This window comes from Physeter macrocephalus, chromosome 18, assembly GCF_002837175.3.
Source record: "Physeter macrocephalus isolate SW-GA chromosome 18, ASM283717v5, whole genome shotgun sequence".
Classification (NCBI taxonomy): domain Eukaryota; kingdom Metazoa; phylum Chordata; class Mammalia; order Artiodactyla; family Physeteridae; genus Physeter; species Physeter macrocephalus.
Window position 1 is genome coordinate 86,958,278 of NC_041231.1, and position 16,848 is coordinate 86,975,125.

The window sequence follows — 16,848 nt, forward strand, 5'->3', positions numbered from 1 at the left end:
TTTCCCAGAGGCCCCAACCAACGTATGAGATCCAGTGGAGCGGGGACGAGTGTTCTACCTGCTAGTCGTTTGTTCGTACACGTCTCAGGTAAAAGTATGCGTTAGAGCGGTGACTCGCAAGCGTGTGTGACCGGACTGATTTTAAGAATACACATTTACACACATATATAATTAAAAAATGCGGGCCTTCCCTGGTGGCGCAGTGGTTGAGAGTCCGCCTGCCGATGCAGGGGACACGGGTTCGTGCCCCGGTCCGGGAGGATCCCACGTGCCGCGGAGCGGCTGGGCCTGTGAGCCATGGCCGCTGAGCCTGCGAGTCCGGAGCCTGTGCTCCGCAACGGGAGAGGCCACAACAGTGAGAGGCCCGCGTATCGCAAAAAAAAAAACACAAAAACGCAAACAAGTATTTCTCAATGCATAACTTGCCTTTATTACCTGTCCTGCATTGTATTTAGTGTTCTATCCATTTGTTTAAAAAATTCTGGTCGTGACACATTATATTGACGCTCACCCACGACTTTCAAATGGAGCCCAACGCCAGTCTGTCGGTGTGTTCTTGGGAGAAAAGAATCCAACAGAAATAGGTTGGTTTCTGTATTTTTAAATGTGTGGCCCAAGCACTTTACTGTGCTTCAGTGCATCTCCATATTTGTATAGTGGGGCTAAGGTCAAGTCACTCAGCCTGTTGACTGACAAAACACTAAACTTGGAAATCAGGAAGACATGGCCTAAGTGAAACAGGAATGAAAGCTGTGAGAGAACAGACTGAAATAAAAACACTAGATGAAAAGGGATTAAAACACATGCAAGCATATTTAAAATGCAGGAACATAACTAAAATCGTACTGGAGAAGAATTTAATTAATGCTATGGAAAAGTGAATCGGTTATGTTTAGGATATTCTTTTAAAGCTGCATGGTTCAAAAGAAAAAGTTGAATGAAATAGAAGAAAGTGATAGATAGATATAAAGGACTGAGGATGGAAAGCCAACATGTGGATGATTGCCCATCAGGAAGGAGAGACCACATGAAATCAGCTATCATTTAACACTTTCCATGTGCCAGGCAGTGTTCTAAGTGCTTTACACCTGACTTATTTAATTCTTAAAACAATCTAATGAAGTTGTTCATTATTATTCCTTCTTTACTACAAAGGAAACTAAGGCACAGATGAGTTGAGTAACCTGCCCAAGGTGACATAACCAATAAATGGGGGAGCTAAGACTTGAATGTAGTACTTTGGTCCCAAGCTCCCACTTTTAATCTTTAACACTAGAATCCCTAGTAAAGAGATGAACAATTTCCTAAGTTTAAGAAAGAATGCATCTCTCATTCATTGCTAGTGGGAGTGCAAGATGGTACAGCTACTTTAGAGGACAGTTTGGCAGTTTCTTTCGAAACTAAGCACACTCCTACAATATGATCCAGCAATTGTACTCCTTGGTATTTACCTAAATGAGTTGAAAACTTATGCGCACACGAAAACCTAATTGCCGAAACTTGGAAGCAACCAAGATGTTCTTCAGTAGGCGAATGGCTAAACTGCGGTACATCCATACAATGTAATATTATTCAGCAATGAAAGGAAATGAACAATCAAGCTACCAAAAACACCCACAAAGGAACATTAAATGCAAATTGCTGAGTGAAAGAAGCTAATGTGAAAAGGCTACATACTGTACGATTCGAACTATATAACATTCTGGAAAAGTCAAAACTATGGAGACAGCAAAGATCAGTGGTTGCTCGGGGTTTGGGGAAGGGAAGGAGGGATGAATGGTTGTAGCACAGGGGATTTTTAGGGCAGTGAAATTATTTTGTATGATATTGTAATGGTGGCTCTATGTCATTATACATTTGTCAAACCCCATAGAATGTCAGACACACAGAGTGAACCCTTAATATAAACTATGGTCTTTAGTCAATAATAATTTATCAATATTTGCTCGTCAGTTGTAACAAATGCACCATACTAATGCAAGAATGTTAATAGGGAAAACTAGGGGGAGGGGCAGTGGTGAGAGTATATGGGGTTTTTCTGTAAACCTAAAACTTTTTTTAAAGTGTATTAATTTAAAAAATATATAAATGTTAAAGGTGCTTCTGTTAAGGTCTCAGCAGGAAATGAGGGATGTGTAGTTAGAAACTGGAAGAAAACTGATTCTTGTTGTAAAGTGGCAGAACTTGGCTGAATTGTGTTCTGCAGTTGGGTGAAAAACAACTTGTAAGTAATGAACTTGAATATTTAGCTGAGGAGATTTCCAAGCAGAGTGGAAAGTGCATCCTGGTTTCTGTGTGCTATTTATAGCAAAATATGTGAGGAGAGAGACAAATTGAGAAAAGAACTGTTAAGCAAAAGGAGCGATTTTTTGATGGTTTGGAAAATTTTCAGCTACACCTTATACAAACGAGGCTTTGGATACAAATTGAAATACATATGTATCGAAAAAACGTATATATATGTAAAATTTCTGTCCTCAGTGACTTCTCTTTGTAGTTTTAGCAACTGGGTGTACACATTAAAAAAGTAAGCAACCATAGCAAGCAGCATATAGATACTCCCTGAGTGTATATGCAAAATATTGAGTACCTACTATGTGCCAAACACTAATAAGAAACACTCTCTGCATATAAGGTATAATCTAGTGAATAAAAGCCTAAATTTCTTGAGTTTTTACTTGGTTCCTAGCTCTAGGTACTTTATTTGAATCAACTCATTTAAGTAACTCAGGTTACCAAATAGAGAACAGAAAAGGATGGAAATTCACAGAAAACGCATAGTTTAATAATTTAAGATACAACCCTACCTTAATCATGTATCTTTTTGCACAATGGCCATAATTTTGGTAATAACCAGATTTTTTTACTCAAGAAATACATAATGAATATCTTAGTATGTCATCAATAAATATTCATGCATTACATGCCTTTTAATGGCAGCAAAAGTATTGCATCATATTGATGAATAATTTTTTAAAAGAAAAATATTTACCACAGCTTAACAGATACACACAAAAAACATATGAAAGCGAACCACTCAATGCATTTACACAAAGCAAACACACCCATGTACCCAGCACCCAATTTGAGAACCAAAATCATTATCAGAATCCCAGAAACTTCTTCCAAGGGTAGTGGGACCTCCCAGTCACTACCTACCAAGGGTAATCATTACCCTGATTTCTACTGTACAAGGAACATTAATTTCACCTGTTTTTGAACTTTCAGAAGTTGGAATGCACTATAATATGTGTTTTTTGTCTGGCTTTTTCCACTCAATATTAGTTAGTGAGATTTAATCCATTTGGTTGTGTGTACTTGTAATTCATTCACTCTCGTGGTGTGGTATTACATTGGGAAAACCTCTCAATATGTCTTTTCTTCTGTAGATGGACATTTGGGTTGTTTCCAGTTTCAGCCTAAAATAATAACTAGACTACTTTGTGTTTCTTACAACTCAACCCTGCCTCTTCCTTTACTGAGATCCATTCTGATATGTTTAAAATTTTTTTCAGTGCAGTAGAAGTTGCAGCTGTGTCCAGTCCTTGTTCCCTGTTACCCTAAAACAAACACCTGTTGATAAATAATTTTGGTTCAAATGCATCACTAATTGCTTTCTGTTTTGTATATATATATATATATATAATATATATATGCATATATAAAATTTATTTATTTATTTTTATTTTTGGCTGCCTTGGGTCTTTGTTGCTGCGCGCGGGCTTTTCTCTAGTTGCGGCGAGCGAGGGCCACTCTTTGTTGCGGTTCCCGGGCTTCTCATTGGGTGGCCTCTCGCTGCAGTGCACGGGCTCCAGGCGCGTGGGCTTCAATAGTTGTGGCACTCAGGCTCAGTAGTTGTGGCTCACGGGCTCCAGAGCGCAGGCCCAGTAGTTGTGGTGCATGGGCCCATTTCCTCCGCGGCATGTGGGATCTGCCCGGACCAGGGCTCGAACCCGTGTCCCCTGCACTGGCAGGCGGATTCCCAACCACTGCGCAACCAGGGAAGTACCTGTATATATTTTTTAAGCACAAAAGGTTTTCTGTGGTATGTAACTTCAGGCAAAACTAGCGTTCCAAATGACTTCAGGAAAAAAATATATATATGCTTGATAAAAATCTATACATCAGATAAAGTGATATGTATAAATTATGGACAGCAATCTTTTATAGCATAATTTCTATCAAAACTGCTTCATGCCTATCCTGTCAGAGCAGGTCGTCTCCCATAAAACCACTGGACATCTTACGTCTCTCTCTCTTCATCTCACTCTCTTCTCTACCTCTCCTTCTCCCTCTCCCTTCTCGTCCCTCTTCCTCACTTCTCTGTTTAGGCAACGTAATTTCTCTGTTTGTGATCGTCTTCCTCTTTTCTTAAATCATTAGTAAATAATACCAAGAAGTAGACAAAAGCCAATTACAGTAATGTTTGCACTGGACAGGCTCAGGAAAACACGTGACCCTCAGTTTTGACTCAGATGGAAAAGTAAGAATGGGGAAAGGAAACATTTGCGTTGGTTAAATTTCGAGAACATGAACTCCTGTCTTGGCCAAAAATCAAACTAGGATCTTCCTTTTAGAAGGTAGTCAGGTTCCAGGGGCGACAGGAACTCACGAACCATCTATAAATTTTGTTCTTAACGTGACAGGAGCGTGGAAACACACTGTGAAATGCAAAGCACAGTGCAAACACAATGGGATTTATGTTCCCTTAGGATTGATGTGGGCTAGGCACTTGGGGACACCAGAGCAAGGGGATGCAAGGAGGCTTTTCTGCATCATTTCCCTCGCCCTTTACTCAGGACGCAAGTCATCGAACTAAGTTCCTCTCTGAAAGCCACTAGCCACTAGCTCTTCAAGGAGCTTCAGTGCCTGAAAGTTCCAAACAAAAGCTACACGCATCAGGCCTAAAACTAGGATGACAGTCTGATTCCACTTCGTTGGGAGGTTAGTTTGGTTCCAGGTGAGGACATTACAGAGGCCTCAAGTTGTCTGGAAAACCTATTGCTGATGCGGTGAGGACACCCCCTTTTAGTGCTTTCGACTCCCGCAGTTGCCCAGCGAGGTTGACCTCCATGCCAAACTTGCACTTCACCTGAGGGTTTCTATCCAATTTGCAGACTGCGTTTTCTTGCACTCCAGCTCATTTTTATCCTTTCTTCCCTTTTTGCCCTTACCTTACATCAGCCAGTGAAATTTCTATTTAAGGATTTAACAGCATCTATAATTGTATGAGTAGTCGTGGCCGAGTGGTTAAGGCGATGGACTAGAAATCCATTGGGGTTTCCCCGCGCAGGTTCGAATCCTGCCGACTACGTTGGCTTTGGCGAGCGAAATACGAAGGTTATCACCTGAACGTATGGGTTTAGATAGGAACTGGGGCGCTGGTTCCTTTTTGTCTTTTACCGTAAGGTTCTCACATAGCGCCACCGCCGTCCGCCCCACTGTGCTGCCTGTTCTGGGAAGTGAGAGACGGACTGGAGTGGACTCAAGGCTAGACTTGGACAGTTTCGGCTCGGACACTGAATCGCATAATGTATGCTTGATAGCAGGAAACGTAGCCTGCACAGTGACGTAATAAAGACAACAGTGAGCAACTGTATGGAGATTCCTCCAGAGTAGCATACTGTGTTTTCCACATTAGTGCAGTAGTGTATATCTCTACCTGTCATGCTGGAGACCATGGTTCAATTCCGCTACACGTTGGCCATTGTCTCTCTTCTAGTTAACCACCAAGGACTGGGGTTCAGGAAGTAACATGAAGAGAGGATGGCCTCTCCACAATTACAAAGTGATCCAGCCGGTTTAGTGACAAGTGAAGATTACATCTTGATGTGATGTAAATATATACTATTATGTGTACATATGTACTTTAAAATATATGCATATATACACATTTAAGAGTATATATTTTAAAAGCATATATATGTGTGTGTGTACTTTTCTCTCATGTACATGACAGAGAGAAAAGGAAAAGAAAATGCAGTAATATGCTAAATATGCTAACATTTGGGGACTGGGATAGTCAGGAATTCTCTGTATTCTTGTAACTTTTCTGTCAGTCTGAAATTATTTCAAAATTAAATTATTTTAAAATAAAAAGTTAAAAGAAAAAAGACTAATAAAACTATAAATGAAAAATATATTCATTGACATTTAAAAGAAGAGATATGCAATTTGAACCATAGATATAATAGAGATAAGAAGTAAATTAATGAATAAGAGTTTAGAATTGATGAAGGAATGGGATGCAGACTGCTACAGTGAGCAAGAAAATTCATAACACATGAGAAAAGCTAAATAGAAAGTGCATGCCTAAAACAGTATTGTTCAATAATGACTACATTTTGGGATATGAAAATAAGATGGTACAGCAATAACATGTATGATGGGAAGGTGTGGCCATAATCCAAATTATTCTATGCTCCTTTATAATAATGAATAAGGTTAGAATCAGATGTTCACTCAAAACATGATACATACTTTGGACCAATTGCTGAATGGATGAGTCTTAAAATCAGTATTTTTGTGGGCCATGTTCAAAGCCAAACAGCTTTTCTTTTTAATGAAGGAACATCCTTCCAAAATATAAGAATAAATTTGAAATTTTAATTTAGAATTAATTTTTAACATTTTATCAAATTTTGGTAGTCGAATTTAAGTTAATATTATTATGCAGCACTGCCAGACACTAGATTATTTCTTCAGTAATTCTATTGCACAGTTGAGTGATCAAAGTCCATTCCTTTTCAACTAACATTGAATCTCACTTGTCTCTAACTATTACTTCTTTTCATCATAGACAAAATATTCTTTTTTATTTTTTACAGAGGAAAAAATGGTTGATCATAGATAAGAACTTAAAGGCATGGATGAGCAATCAACACAGGCAGGGCTTGAAGGGCCACATCCTTGAGAGAAGGGAAACACATGATATGAGTTGCACAAGAGCTTGCCCTCGAGGGACATGTTCTATTTTGCAGCATTTTAGAATAGACTCCAAGTGGAAAGAAGCAGTTGCCCTGGACTGAGGAGACACTCGTCAGTGTTTGGCTACCAAAATCCATAGGACCTGAGGGTCAAAATTCAGATAATGAGGGAACCACAGAGAAGGAGCTCAAATTTCCATGTATAAATTCTCCTTACAGCATTGGCTAATTCCTAAATTGCACACACACAGGAAGATGTTCCAAAACTCTGTAGGAAAGAGCAGCTGGATGGCTAATGATCTGTAGAGATTCAGCAGCTGCTTAGTTCTGGATAAACAGAGGTTCATACCTTTCCCAGTTGGAGGGAACCCGATTAACACTATCAGCTGTCATTTGAGACTTCAGAAGCATACCTCTTAAGCAGTAAGTGACAAACCCAGCTGTAAGGACCAAACAAGAAGAGCAAGGGCTATGTCTTCAGAGTAAAGAAAAACTAAATAGACCTACCATAACAAAGGCTCAATCTTTGTATATTGCAGAAAGACTACCAGAAAACTCTGAATGTTTGGAAGGAAAGCAATACATGTCTATATAATCCATGGATCAATGAAGAAAACACAATAGAAGTTTTAAAATACTTTGAGCTGAATGATAATGAAAATATGACACATCATAATTTGTCTAATGTAGCTAAAGCTATTTTTAGAGGGAAATTTTTGTCTTTAGTTGCATGTATTAGAACAAGGGAAAGGTTGGAAGTCAGTGATCTAACTCAAGAAGCTATAAAAAAACTGGGAACTTAAATGCAAAAAGTAGAAGGAACTATTAAAATAAGTGCAGAAATCAATAAATGGAAAGCAGACAATACATCAGAGAAAATCAACAAAGTAAAAGGTTGGTTCTTTGAAAAAATTGATGAAATAGATAAACCCCAAACAAGAATAACTAATTTAAAAAAAGTGTAAGTTAAAACACAAAATACCACAACAGGAAGGAAATAGCTGATATTCATATATATCCTAGATATATTTTAAAAACAAGAATGGTATCATAAACATCTTTATGTCAATATACATGAAGCAGTTAATAAAATGGATGCATTCTTTGAAAAATACAGTATACCACAAGGGACACAGAAAGCAATAGGAAATCTGAATTGTCTCATGCCTATTAAAAAATTAAATCCATAATTTAAAAAGTCACTCCTATAAACCTCCAGGCCCAGGTAGAATCTCTTGTGAATTCTTCTGTACAAATAAGAGATAAATAATATCAATCTTACAGAAACCCTTTCAGAGAATAGAAAATATTCTATATCTTGATCATGGTGATTATTACACAAGTATATGCATAAGTAAAAATTCATCAAACTGTATAATTAAGATTTGTGGTCTCTTCAGTATGCAAATTACACCTAAATTTAGAAAATGAGAAAAATTAAAGCAAAGTAAGGATGGTTTAACTCAAACAAAAGTAAGGAGAATTCCTCACTTGCAGCTGTGCATTACAAGACATAATAAAAGGTATTCTTTGGTTAAAGAAAAATAAAGGATTTGAAAATTGGAATTAATAGGTGAATTAACATAGTAGCTGGTTTCATGGTCAGTATACGACATATCAAATGTGTTAATATGTACCAACAACAAACAATTGGAAATTAAAAATTTAAAGTTTCCATTTCAATAGCATCAAAAACAACAACTGTTTAAGAGTAAATATAATAAAAGTAAATTTAATAAAATAAAAATATAAGTAAAAATCAATCCAAAGAGAAGTAAAATAATATAAATACTTTCAATCTAAAAGGGGTTAAGAAAGCAGAATTAGAGAACAAGAACATACTGGCAAAATTAAAAGAAGAGCAAGATGGTAGACTTAAACTTAACTAAATAAATATTTATCTTGAATGTAAGTAGACTAAATATTTCAATTAAAAAAGGAAGATTGTCACACTGGAAAAAATTTACCCTGAACTACATGTTCTTTATATGGCATACAGTTTAACATATTGGTTTAAAAAAAAAAAAGGATTAAAGTAAAAGAATGTACAAGACATATCAGAACAAGTAACCAAAAAAGACAGACCAGAACCATTTTAGTGATAATGTGGTATTTGTAGACTCTCAAGAAAGTAGCATTACTAGAAATAATGAGGCTATTTCTTAACCTCCAGGGTCAATTTAGTAAAAAGATATAACAAGTTTATATGCACATAATAACAGCTTCAAAGTATAGGAAACAAAAGATTGGCAGAGCTAAATGGAGAAATACAAAAATCCATAATTATAGTTGAATATTTTAACACTTCTATAGAAATAACTACTGCAACAAACAGGCAAAAATTTAGTCAGAAAATTTTAAGCAATAGGATTAATACTATACCCAACTGAAGAATATCTCTGTTTTTGAGGTATACATGAAACATTTAACAAAATCACCAAATGCTAAGTATAATGCAGGTGTCAACAAATTTCAGAAGATTGAGATCACACAGAATATGTTCTCTGAGCACAGTACAACTAAATAAAAATCAATATCAATAGCATAGATAAATAGAAAATTCCTAAATGTTGCAATATTAAGTAATACAGTGCTAAATAAACCCATGGGTCAAATAAGGTTTTTAAAACTATACAATATTTTTAACTGAATGATAATGAAAATAAGACATATCACAACTTGTGACATGAAGCCAAAACAGTGCTTAAAGTCGAATTTTTAGCTCCAGATTCACATACTAAAAAGAGGGAAAATTGAAATTTAATGATCTAAGCTTTCATCTCAAGAACCTAGCTTAAAAATATAGCTAGGTTTTAGAGTTTAAAAAATTAAACTCTAAAAGTTAGAAGGAAAGAGATAATAAGAGCTGTAATCACTGAAAAAGGAAAAATAGACAAAATCAACAAAGCAAAAATTCGCTTGTTAGTAAAATTGCTACCCCAAATTGACTGATTTTTTTTCAAGAAACAAAGAAAAAATAACAAGGATAAAAAGAGGACAACGTTAAAGATCTTACTGATATCAAATTAGAGTCAGAGGATAAAATGAATAGTTTGGGGGAATAACTTTGACAATAGAAGATAAATTACAGGTTTCTATATAAACACAACTTACCACAGCAGACACAAGAAGAAATGAAAAGTTTAAATAGTCTGAAGTTCATTAAAGAACTTAAAAATTATAATTACCTTCTTTATTAGTTTACTATGGTTGCCATGACAGAATACCACAGATCAAGTGGCTTAAGCAACAGAAATTAATTTTCTCACAGTTCTGGAGGCTGGAAGTCCAAGATCAAGGTGTCCACAGGTTTGGTTTCTCCTGAGGCCTCTTCCCTTGGCTTGCAGATAGTGACCTTCTCTCTGTATCCTCACCTGGTCTTTCCTCTGTGCTTGCTTATCCCTGGCATCTCTTTGTGTGCCCAAATTTCCTCTTCTTATAAGGATACTAGTCAGGCTAAATAAGTGCCCATTTTAACAGCCTCATTTTCACTTAAATTAACTTAATTCCCAACTCTTTTTATGAGGCCGGCAAAATCTTCATACTAAAATCTGACAAGGATGTTACTAGAGAGGAAAGTGCAGGTCAAACTTTGTGTTAAACATTCTAGATGCAAAACCACTAAACAAAATAATAGCCATCAGATCCAGTAATATATAGAGAGAAGAGTCAAAGTGAAAAGGTAATGCTTGTTTTAGTAATATGAAATTTGTTTTATATATAAAAAATCAATCACTTTAAATTTATTACAAAATGTAAGAGAAAAAACAAAAGATCATATTAGTAGATGCAAGAAAAACATTTGAAAAAATTAAATGCCAATCATTAAAAATTTCCAGCAGTCTACGAATAGAAAGGAGATTTCTTAATCCCATGATGCATATATACAAAATCCTACATCTATCATCCTAATTATGGTAAATATTTGACACTTTCTCCCAGTTACTGGGACCAGGACAATCAGGACCACTATCACCACTGCTATTCAACATTGTATTGGGGGTCTTAGGCCATGAAATAAAATAAGACAAAGAATTAAAAGATATTAAGATTGGAAATGAAGAAATAGGACTGTCATCATTTGCAGATGATATCATTAGGTGCTTGGAAAATCCCCCCAGATATACAAATTATTAGAATTAATAAGTAAAAATAGCAAATTTACTGGATACAAAACCCCATATTCAAATATATGTTGTATTCATATATACTGGCAAAAATAGACAACTTTTTTGTCATTTACAATAGCAAAGAAAACTACCAATATCCTAATAATAAATACAATAATAAATGTAATAAAATTGTGTAAGAGTGCTATATTAAAAACTCCAAATCACTGTGCAGAGAATTTTTAGTAATACCTAAATAAATGAAAAGATACATCATATTCATTGATTGAAAGGCTCAGATTCAATGTATTTGAAATAAAATGCTCAAAGAGTACTTCTGATAGAATTGACAAACTGTTTCTAAAATATATGTGCAGGTGGAAAGGACCTAGAATAGTAAAGGAAATCTTGCAAAGGAAGAACAAATCTGGAGGACTTTTACTACCACATAACAAGACTTATTCTAAAGCTATGGTGATTAATAAAATATACTATTTATGTAAAGGTAAAGAAAGAGATCATTGGAACAAAATAGATATGCTGATACAAAACCACATACATATAACAAAGTGTCACTGCAACTCAAAGGGGAAAATGATAGATTTTTCAAAAGATGGTTCTGGGTCAACTGGATATACAAAGGAAAACAATGTGGACATTGGCCTCTTCTGTAAACTATTCCCTAAATTAATTCAAGATGAATTAAAGCCCTAAATGTGCAAGGTAAAATAATAAAATTTACAGAGGAAAACAGGAGACTATCTTCATGAACTTTGGGTTGCCAAGGATTTCCTGTATAATAAGCACAAAAAGCAATAACCATAAAAGATAGGTAAATTAGACTTTTTTAAACTTAAGAATTTCAGTACATCCAAAGACACCATTAACAATGTGAAAAGGCACAGAGTGGGAGATGTTTTTAATAAGTATATCTGACAAAAGATTTATGTCTAGACTGTATACAGAACTCCTTAAAATCAGTAAGAAAAAAAGACAATAGGTAATAAATCAGATGGTGGGAATCTGGGTGGTATCTCTTGTGATGATGGCTGATAAGCTGGTCACTGTGGGGGTCCTCTTTCAAGGACAGTGTCAATCAGCTCCCTCTCAGCGCAATACTGACACATTATTTTTAATCCTCTGGGAAGAGCCTCCATTTTTGACAGAACATTTCCGCTTCAGTGTCTGTACAGGATATAGTAGATGGCCAGTAATCATCTATTTCCATCTCTCCCAAGTGAACCTTCCTGTACTACAGAGGCTAGAAGGTTAAAACTACATTTTCCTAGCTCCCTTGCAGCTAGGTGTGATTTAAGCTTTTTCTGGGAGTTTTTCTAAGGTGGACATAAGGCACCTTCTAATTCAGTTGTTTTGTGCTAACAAGCATTGTCATGGATAAATTGGGATAGTCTGCAGAGGAACACAGGTGAGGGGCGTCAGTTGTTTTGCTAATTCACATCTAGGAGCATGGCACACTCCAGAACATGGAATTCTCAAAGTGTGGTCCCCAAACCAACACCAGCAGCAACATTTGGCACCTTGCCTAGAAAGGTAAATTGCTTTCTGACTGTTCTGTGTTTGTCTATTTGTTACCCATTAACCACAGGTCCAAATTAACCACCAGAGTTGTTTACATTTCCTGCTACCACCTCATTTATCTAGCTCTCACACATCAAGCCAATATTTCTCCTGCCCTAAATAAGCCCAGGGCCAGGTACCAGATAACTAGGGACAGGCCCTATGCCTCCAAACTCCCCGGATTATTAAAATGATCTAATCCTAAACTGTTTACTCTGACTTGCCTTTCCTTTCCTATGGAAATCCCAATAAAGTCTGTAACTTGTGCCTTCCTCTTGCTCTTTTCTGCCTCCTGACCAACACTGGTACTTCCCCCTGTGGCCCTGAGTAGTTTCTAGAGGAACTGTTTCTAGGGAAACTGTAACATCAAACCTCTCTTTAGTGGCATTGGCCTCTCCTTGTCTTCTCTCACTCACCTTTGTAAATTAAGACCTGGCTGACTTGCTTTCTGTCATGATGGATAGCTTTCATACTAAATTTTGAGAGCAACTTTCCTAGAGAGAACACTGCTGTTGCAGAAGCCTACAGATATCTGCACTACAGTTCAGGCAATAGACCCCTGAAATCAACGATTCCAGCGGCAGCATTTTGATTTCCTATTTTCTTCATTGTAGACAATGGCAACCTCTTTGGGAGACTATTACTGCAGGGTTGTTTTGGGAATCATTTCTGCAGGGGTAAATTAGAGCTGGCACCTCCCTTCATCCCTCTGTGCCAAAAATTTTGTAAGCTTCTGTGTTCTTATTAATCCCCCTTTTGCTTAAAATAGCTTGAGAGTTTTTGTTTCTTAATTTTTGACATATAATATAACACAATATTAATGGAAAAGTACATAACCCATAATTTACGGCTCAAGAAATTTCCACAAAGTGAACACATATGTAGACAGCACCCAGAATGAGAAACAGAACCATTCCCAGCATCTCCAACAGCGCCTCTCATGGCCTTTCTCTGCTTTCAACGATCACCTTTCTGATTTCTAACACCAAAGATTTGTTTTGCCTGTTTTGAACTATATATAAATAAAATAATGAGCTATGTATGCCTTTATGTCTGGCATCACTCCAATACTATGTTGTGAGATTCTCCCAATTTGTGTGCAGTTGAAATCATTTATTCTCATTGCTCTACTATTCCTTTGTATCAAAAGCAATTATTTATCTTTTCTATTGCTGATGGACTTTGGATTGTTTCCAGTTTGGGACTAAAATGGGTAGAACGATTTTGTTTCATGAAGCCGAACTCAGATTCACTTCTTTTATCTGAATCGATTCTGCCAGGCTATCCTTTTTTTTTTCAGTCCATACATATTAATGGAGAGAAAAATAAACAAGGTTGAAACTTACAAGGATCTCTATTTTATTGTAAGTGAAAATGATTAAATTCAGTTCATCTTGATTGCAGTCAATTTGGGGGGGGGCTCAGATTTTTTTAAAGCATGAACCGTTCTCTCATTTCTTCAGTATTTAACTCCCTTCAAACTAGAGTCCCAAAGGAATTTACCTACAATGTTATAGGCTTGTTAAAAATGTGTAGACCAAATTAAAGCGCTGTGATATGACTAAATATGACAACATCTTTATCACAACTTATATTTTACTTTAAATTTGCAATTAGTTATGTTATAACTTGCCATGATTTTTGAAGAATGTTTATGTGATTTTCATTTTGATAGGAAAGACAGTTCAAATAATAGGCTGCTTAGCTAAATATGGAATCTGGCTTCTCTACCCAAAACTCGGCTTAATACTCAGAGCAGACTCCCTTCCTTCCATTAAACCATGAGGTTTCTTAGAGTTGATTTTATTTCGGTGAAAAACAGTCTCTCCTCATCCCCGCATCCGCTTCACTCTTCTCTTCACCACTCTGCTCCCTCCGCCTCTTCTGTTTGGACCGCTTGACAGATCCTTCTGTCTTCGGTTTCTCCTCCAGCCTTTCGTTGTCTTCCCCCTTGTCCTCGTCCGTCTTCTTCTAAAAATTAGATTAAGACCTCCTAAGCAGGCTAGACAAAAATCAGTTTCAGGACTTGGGAAAACATTGTGACTGAGAAACTAAGGTCGAAATATAAGGAGAAAAACAAAAACACAACAACCTGTTGCGGTTAACTTTAGAAAGAAATGGCCCCTGCGCCGGTCAAAAATCAAACCAGATTATGAGCCTAAAGCCTTAGCAATATCATGGCGAGGCAGCTTTCCACGTCATTTTTCGCGCGGTCCACCTGGGACACAAATCAGCGGAAGCAATTTTCTGCCTGGAACCCACTTGGCACAGCGGCCTTCATCCCGGAGCAGGCCCTTGGAAGCCCGAACATCCCGGACTAGAAAACGGTTAGGTCCTGACTCTCCCTTGATACGGGCTAGGTTTGGTGCCAGTGCATGGGGATTGCAGACGCTCCCCAGAGGCTGCGCCCCGGAGTGTTATTTGAAGTTTGCTGGTAACGCTAATGCTCACGCGGTGAGGGCTCTATCTCATTCCGGTGTTCTTGATTCCAGGGGGTGTCCGAGGTTGGCCTCTCTTCCTGATTCTCGTTTCACCTCAGCGTTTCCGCTCAGCTCACCAAGGACACGTGTTTGTACCTGCCACGTGATTCCTGTCACTCCACTTTCGCTTGGCAGATGTAGTCGTGGCCGAGTGGTTAAGGCGGTGGACTAGAAATCCGTTGGGGTCTCCCCGCGCAGGTTCGAATCCTGCCGACTACGGTAAGGTTTTTTTTCCTCCCTAAATTTATACTTAACCTCTTCAACTGATCAGTTTGATAATCTGAAGTTACCCAGAAAGGAACTCGCTAACCGTTTCTCACCACAATAACGCAGGCTTCTAGACTAAACTTGTCCCGCTCCGGCTCGGACATCACTCAAAACGCACGCAGCTCCTGTCCTGCGATGATTAAAACAACAGCAACCCCAAGCCTTTCTTTGAGCGAAACGCTCAAACCCCCACCTCAGATTTTCTTGTCCACGGAATTACGCCCTATTTGAGAGAACACACACACAAAATATATCTCGCTTAGAAAAGTACACTTCATGAAATCCTGACTCACTGCTCCGTTTGCAGGGAGTCAAATCTGAGATATTCTATTTATGATTCTAGTAAGAATCGTCACACCAGCAAGCAAACCAACATTATCTCGTAGATGGCCCAGCCCAGGAGCCTGTGATACAGGTGAAACAAGAGGTACTCTTCGCTAGGTGCTTTTTTTTTAGTATAGTGGTGTGTGCGCTGGTCTGTTACCTGCAATACAGGGGCTCGGTTCCCAGACAGGATATTTAAGTCATCTTTCTGAATTTTGTGGCTCTGACAACCGATTCTTGTTCTTCCACTCAAATGTTAAGTTTCTTCTTCTTTTAACTTATTGTTTTCAAGACAACTAAATGTAATGAAAAAGAACCGAGCAGAATAAATCATGTGATGAGTAACACAAAAGGAAACTCGTAACGTGACAGGGGAGAAACTTGTCAGATACCTCCTTAATCAGTTGATCATAGTTAGTATTTCAAGTATTAGGACATTCAACATCATGTGCCTCTCTATATGATGTAATGCACAGGACACAACCTCACTAGTGTGGTATTCGTGCTGAAAACGCATTATCTGAATTTAACTCTCAGGAAACAACAGATGAATTCAAAGTGAGGGGGCATTCTACAAAATATCTGACCTGATTTTTCAAAATGTAAATGAAATGAAAAACAAAGCAAGATTGAGGAACTCAATCCAGATTAAAGGACTAAAGAGACATATCAGCTGAATGTAATGTATTTTTCTTGAAATAAAGGATTCACACTATTGGAAAAACATTAACAAGGTGTGTAGATTAAATGAGTTTCAACCCTGATTTTATAATTATTCTATGGTTAGGAAGGAGAAGGTCCATGTTTTAAGAAAATACATAATGAAGTATTTAAGGTAAAGGGACACGTTGTCTAAAATTCACTCAATAGTTAAGAAAAAAGTTATACATATGTAAATCTGTCTATATCTATCAAGATAAAGCACATATGATAAATGGTTAACATTTGGAGAATCTAGGTAAAAGATTTATGAAAATTCTCTGTACTACCCTTGCAATTTTTTCATAAATTTGAAATTATATCAAAATAAGTTTAAAAAGGAAAAGAAACAGATAGAACAATAACAAAAATACACCCATGGAAATTAAACCCCAAATACAGTTTGAACATTAAGTGTAACATAGGTGATGAGGAAACTATTAAATATAATATTAGACCTGATGG

The 16,848-nt window shown here is 37.1% G+C and overlaps 1 long non-coding RNA gene and 2 other non-coding genes across 3 annotated transcripts; all 3 read left to right on the forward strand.

Annotated features, from left to right (window-relative positions):
• Positions 1–26: 26 nt before the first annotated feature.
• On the forward strand, positions 27–15,716 carry LOC114484275 (uncharacterized). The gene is made up of 3 exons (XR_003676962.2): positions 27–88; positions 15,106–15,312; positions 15,704–15,716. It is a non-coding gene; the product is annotated as an uncharacterized lncRNA (long non-coding RNA).
• On the forward strand, positions 5,233–5,314 carry TRNAS-AGA (transfer RNA serine (anticodon AGA)). The gene has a single exon. It is a non-coding gene; the product is annotated as a tRNA-Ser (tRNA).
• Positions 15,231–15,312, forward strand: TRNAS-AGA (transfer RNA serine (anticodon AGA)). Its single transcript has one exon. It is a non-coding gene; the product is annotated as a tRNA-Ser (tRNA).
• Positions 15,717–16,848: the final 1,132 nt, after the last annotated feature.